Here is a 6,379-nt window from a genome sequence, read left to right as displayed (position 1 = left end):
CAGTCAGAACACAGGGAGACAGCTCTCCATTCAGGCCCTGAAGTGGTGAAATCTACTCCATTATCCCCTGCTGCCCCTCCTCGCCCCCCCCCACTCAGCTGCTACAATGTGTGAATGCCCCCCCCACCCCTGCTCCCCCCCAGGGACCTTTACCCTTGGACTACCATGCACCCTTTGGCTGTGTGGAGATTCAGGGGGTTAGGGGGACCTTAGAGGCGGGGCTAGGCTTCATGAAGGATCAGGGGGAGTCTGAGGAACTTGGGATGACTTAGTTGGAGGTGTTGGCCAGGACCTACAGGGGTGCTGAGCACTGTAGACCAGAAGGGATGTTGGGGCGGGGGACGAGATTCAGGGAAGACTGGCAGAAATAACCCAGGGAGCTAACTAAGGCCACTACTCAAGGGAGAGTAGAAAGCAGATGGACCCCTCTCCATCTTGTCTCCCCCCCAGCACACCCCAGTTTTTGGCCAGAAAAAGGAGGGATCAACCCCCCACAGAGAACAAACAGGATTCAAAGTCCTCTCCCCTCCCCCCCCCACCAGAGTCCCAGGATGAGACCACCCCTGGGGGGAGGGGGGGGTCAGGGGCAGAGGGGCCGGAGCTGTGGGTAAGACTCACCCAGGCGGCTCCAGGACACAATGGGTCTTGGGTTTCCCGTGGCGACACACTCCAGCACTGCAGTCTGGTGCACGGTCAGGGTGAGGTTCTCAGGTCCAACGAGGATCATCGGCTCCTTGTAGGCCCCAGAGCCTGAGCCTGGAAGGCACATGCCACATTACTCCTTCCTTTCAGTTACGATGGGAGCTTGCTGTTTTCTTCTTCTTCTTCTTTCTCTCTTTCTACTTTCATGTGCCTGCCCTGGGGCTTGAACTCAGGACCTGGGCACTGTCCCTGAGCTTCTATTTTTTTTTTGCCCAAGACTTAGTGTTCTACCACTTGAGCCTGACCTAGCTCCACTTCTGGCTTTTTGGTGGTTCACTGAAGACAAGAGTCTCACAGGACTTTTCCTGGCTGGGCTGGCCTCCAACTGCAATCCTCAGATCTCAGCCTCCCGAGTAGTTAGGATTACAGGCATGAACCACAGGGTGCCAAGCCTCTGGGATCTTTCTTCTTTATTTTATCCTCCCCCCACCCCACACACACCCAGAAACCAGATTCTGTGAATAGAAAAGCTGGAAGGACCTTTCCTCATAACCATCCCTCTTCTCCAACGCTCAGATAGATAGAAGCTGGACTTCCCAGATGGATCTAACTAAGTAGAGACCAGCCTGGCGCCTCCTCTGTGACCCCAGAAGCTGCCAAAGCCAACAAGAGGGATTTTGTCAGAGAGACATGAAGACACCCACAGGTGTGACTGGCCAAAAGATCTCACCTGACACGGTGAGCCTGGCCCCGTGGCTGACCCGGACACTGGCTATATTTGAGGCCACGCAGTGGAAGACCCCACTGTCCTCTGCCCGCAGTCCTGTGATCTGCAGAACCCCTTTGGGTAGCAATGTGTACCTGTTAGGGAGATAGACAAAGCCATTAGAACCTGGAGTCACAGGAAATACCCCAGATCCAGTCCAAGACAAGTTTTCCACGACACCAGACACATGTGGAGACTTCCTAGAGACGCACGCTCCATCACAGCTCTGGCCACTGTGGCTTCACAGACGTGACCATGAACTTGGAATCTGGGCCTTGAGACCCTGTGGATGCTGAGCTCTCCTTGGAACAGCACAAACAGCCTGAGCTGAAGGCAGAGTCTCAGCTGACCTCGGTCAGCCCTCCACCTGGCTTACCTCTCATTGTCCGTGTCAATGGGGACTCTGTTCTTCTCCCACGTGATCAGGGGCTTGGGAAGCCCATGGATTTGGCACTGAAAGCGGGCCACGCCCCCCTCCTCACCCACAGTGGCCTGGGGGTGCACATGGAAGTCAGACATGGCTGGAGGAAGAAACGAGAATACAAGGTGAAGCTCCCTGCACGGTGCGGAAGGGAAGGGATCGGGAAGGGTCATGGTCACCCTCGGAGGGGCAGAGTCCTCTCAGAGCCGGCAGAGGTAGGGCAAAAGCTTGGAGGCCAAGCCAGCTGACCCCCAAACTTCCTACCTGTACAAACACCCAATACGAGGCAGCCCAGGTTGGGCTAAGACATTGAAAAAGATCTGTACAGATGCTGGACAATTTGGGCAGCTATGAGCATCCTTAAGAAGTATCTGTGAGGCTTACTAGAGAAAGCATGACTCCCATGTCTTGCCTTCATAGGCAAGACCGGACTCGTATGCTCCATATTTGACAGAACTGGAAACTGAGGAACAGAAAGGGGACTAATTTAATCCAGTGTTGCTCCACGGGGTGCAGCAGCAGCATCAATCCCTCATTACTAAGGTCTGGCGGCCATTTTTTTCTCCCCCCATGGGGCTTGAGTCAGGGCCTGGGTCCTGTTCCTGAGCTTTTTTATGCTCAAGACTAGGGCTCTACCACTTGAGCCACAGCTCCACTTCTGGCTTTTTGTTGTTGCTGTGGTTGTTCATTGGAGAGAAGAGTCTCAGGGGCCTTCCTGCCCAGGCCGGATTTGAACCTGGATCTTCAGATTTCAGCCTTCTGAGTAGCTAGGATTACAGGCGTGAGCCACCAGCGCCCGGTGTCCCTTAGCTTTTTCTTTTCAAGGTTGGCACCCAATCACTTAAGCCACAGCTCTACGCCCAGCTTTCTTGGTAGCTCATCAGAGATAAGAAACATCTGTAAAAAATAGTTTTAAAACTTTTTGCCCCCTTTGTTTTTCATATTTTAAAAGATATGCAAAATGTAATAAAGGTTTCTATTTTATTATTCAAAAAAAAAAAAAAAGAATCTCAGGCATTTTCCTGCCGAGGCTGGATTTGAACCAGGTTCCTCAGATTGGATCTCCCTGAGTAGCTAGGATTGTAGGAGTGCGCCATCACCAGCGCCTGACTCCTTTGCAGTTTCTTTATGTCCCCCCCCCTAGAAATCAGGGTGCGTCTATCCAAGGTGACAGGCCCCCTCAGAAGGCTGTCAAACCTACCCATCTACATTTCAATGTGTTATAAATATTCACGCTCTCCCTCCCCACCTTTGGGGGTGGGGGAAGGGGAGACGAGAATCTGAACTCACACTTCAACTCTCATCTGTAAAGCCCTTGCGAGAGGGGCTCTGATGGATCCCTTTGCCCTCCAGTTTGAGGCTGGTTAAGTGGTCCCCCTCCCCCGCTTTCCCACTCTAGGGAGCCCCTCCCCTCCCACACAGGCAACCAGCTCAGCACCAGGGCTGAGATTTCATTAAAATCCACTTTGCATCAAGTGCAGGAAGGCGGGACACCATCTGTCCAGACGGCAGCCCCTCCCCTCGGCGCTCCATCAAACTGGGTCTTCTCTCTCCCTCCCTCCCTCCCTCCCCCCCTTCCAGAAGCCCTTCTCCCACCCCAGCAGAGGGACACCAGTTCCCCTCGATCCTGGCTCTCTGATGTGTGACCAGGCCAGCCCTCCTTGGGGTCCCCATACCCTGTGATCCACAGGCCTGTTCTAGACTCCAAGACTTCCAGAAAGGCAAGAGTCTTTGTGCCCTACACAGAGTCTCTGGGGGCTGGCTCCTTTGTGACTGTTCTCTGTCTCATTTGCATGGGGTTCATTAAATATAAACATGCATAAAAAAAAAATCTCGGGCTCTGCTTCCTCTTCTTTGAGGGAGCCTCTGGGGAGGGTGGCTGAGGGGTGTGTGGCTCTCTGCACACATGGGCGGGGGGCTCTGTGTGTTCAGCAGTGTCTCCCGTACCCTGATTGTGCCCGTCAGGGGGTTTGAGTCTGACATCTCCCTATAGCCGGTGTGTAGTTCCTGGACTAGATAGGTGATCAATCACAAATGTCTCAATGCAAGCCAAGCTATTAGAAACAGTGCCCTTGGTCCCTCTCAAAGGGGACACCCAGCTGGTACCCCCAACTGGCTTGGTGAGAGAATTCCCAGAGTACACTGGGAGGTCAAGCCTGCCCAGCCCCAAGTCAAAGGCCACGGCTGGCCAAAGGCCAGCAGGGCCAGGCACTGGTGTAGTGTGTCTGTAATCTTAGCTACTCAGGACACAGATCTTAGGATCGTGGTTTAAAGCCAACGCAGGCAAGAAAAGTTCCTGAGACTCTTAACTCCAATGAAACTTCAGGAAAACAAGCTGGAAGTAACGCTGGGGCTTTACCTGAAGCACAAAAACTCAGGGACAGTGCCCAGGCCCTGAGTTCAAGCCCCAGGACTGGCGTGTGCAAGTACACACAATGCCAGCAGGTCAGTCCGGGGGCTTGGGAAAAGGGCTCCCTTGGACCCTTGACAACACACAGGCGAAAAGAATGGAGAAGACACCCAGGCTCAAGATTTCCAATCTGTACCCTGGGGGGTGGGTGTGGGGGACTGGCCCCTGTGGGTATTAGGGAGCTGTTTGCCCCCTCCTCCTCACTCCAGCTGGAGAGGAGTTGGAAGCCCCCAGGGACTTGGGGCAGGGACTAATAGCTCTGCTGAGTACAGATGCCGCCTCATTAAGAAGTCAGGCCTTTTGTGTCTCCAGCTCCCATCCTGGGCTCCCACGGAGGAGAGGAGGAGAGTGCAAAGCGGCGGCTGCTACTCAGGGGGGCTGGTATGGAGAAGTCCGGCCTCTACTGAGCAGTTACAGAAGGTAACTCACAACTACACTGCGGAAGGCAGGCGTGGTGGCTCACACCTGTAATCCTAGCCACTCAGGAAGCTGCGATCTAAGGATCATAGAAGGAAGCCAGCCTGGGCAGGGCAAGTTCTTGAGACTCTTTTATCTCCAAATAAGCACCAATAAAGCCAGAAGTGGAGCTATGGCTCAAGTAGTAGCGGGGCAGCCAACCTTGAGCAGAAAAGCTCAGGGACAGCAGCCCTGAGTTAAAGCCCCAGGACTGGCACCAAAAAAAAAAAAAAAAAATCAATAGTAAGAATCATTCTGTTCTTGCTCTGGTTTGAGTTAGCAGAGCTGGGGGCTAGGGATGGTCTCTTCTGGTGTCTTTCTATAGAAAGGATTCCTGGGCTACCTGAGAAGATGGGCTGAGGGCGGGGCCTCAACAAGTCATCTGAGAGACCTGAGTAGGTAAGGATTTAAGTATAGATCCATTCCTGTGGGGTAGCCCCATGTCTGTAGCCCACACTAGTGCTATTTCATATTTCAGGCAATCAGTAGGAAGGAAATCTCTGGGCCTCTCTGGGCTCTACCACCAAACCAAGGTGGGGGGCAGGGGAAGGGGTAGAGCGTAGCCCAGCAATCTTTGGATTGGCCAGGAGCAGGAAGTGGCAGGAAACACTCCTAAACACCCCTATAAATCACCCAGAGGGGAGGGATCTCCTGAGAGGCAGGCGGATGGAGGGCTGCTTAGTGGAGGACAGAGACCTTCTCTCCTGGCCCAGGACCTCTGTGGAGGTCAGGCCTGGATCTGATTAGACAGGCTGGGGGGGTGGGGGTGGGGAATCAGGAAGGGGCAGCCAAAGGTCAGGGCACAGCTCTGGGAAGGAAGCAGAGGCCTCCCACCTTTTGACTACAGCCAGACTTCTATCCGGTGTGTGATGATAAAAAGAGCTGGGGGGTGAGGGCTGGGCGCATTGGGAGGGAAAGTTCAAAACCTAGACTTTGCAAAAGCTAATGGCACTGGGGATCTGAGGGGCCGAAGCCCCCCCTCCCCCCCCCACCCCAGTCACTCAGGAGGGGGGCTGGGAGCCAGACTCTTCCAAAGGTCCTTTCAGTGGTATGTACCACTTCTCCTGGGCCAACATCCTTCTGGAAACCAAGCCCCTTCTTTAGGTAGCTCAGAAAGAATTATTATTTTTAACAATAATTTTTTTTTGCCAGTTTTGGGACTTGAACTCAGGGCCTGGGCACTATCCCTGAGCTTCTTTTTTGCTCAAGGCTAAGCACTTTACCACTTGAGCCACAGCGCCATTTCTGGCTTTTTCTGTGTATGTGGCACTAAGGAATCGAACCAAGAGTTTCATGCATGCTAGGCAAGCACTCTACCACTGAGCCACAGTCCTAGACTGCCCCTAAAATTTTGTGTTCAAGGCTAGCACTCTAATCATTTGAGCTACAGCCTCACTTCTGGCTTTTTGATAGTTTATCAAAGAGTCTCATAGACTTTCCTGCTGGAGCAAACCATGATCCTCAGATCTCAGCTTGGTGAGAAACTAGGATTACATATGTGAACCACATGCCCCCACCCTGATATATTATCTATTAAACACTCATATCCATTCACATTAAGTTGTAAAATGTTAAAAAAAATTGTGCCAGGGCTGGGAAGGTGGCTCAGTGGTAGAGCGCTTGCCTTGCATGCATGAGGCCCTGGGTTCGATTCCTCAGCACCACATAAGCAAAAAGAAAAAAG

At 53.0% G+C, this 6,379-nt stretch overlaps 1 protein-coding gene across 1 annotated transcript in view; it reads right to left on the bottom strand.

Moving 5' to 3' along the window:
• The window catches only part of Igdcc3 (immunoglobulin superfamily, DCC subclass, member 3), a 46,429-nt gene that overhangs the window by 8,294 nt on the left and 31,756 nt on the right, over positions 1-6,379 (bottom strand). The window lies entirely within an intron of this gene.

This window comes from Dipodomys ordii, unplaced genomic scaffold (assembly GCF_000151885.1).
Source record: "Dipodomys ordii isolate 6190 unplaced genomic scaffold, Dord_2.0 Scaffold11, whole genome shotgun sequence".
Classification (NCBI taxonomy): domain Eukaryota; kingdom Metazoa; phylum Chordata; class Mammalia; order Rodentia; family Heteromyidae; genus Dipodomys; species Dipodomys ordii.
This window is presented reverse-complemented; position numbering and strand designations above follow the sequence as displayed.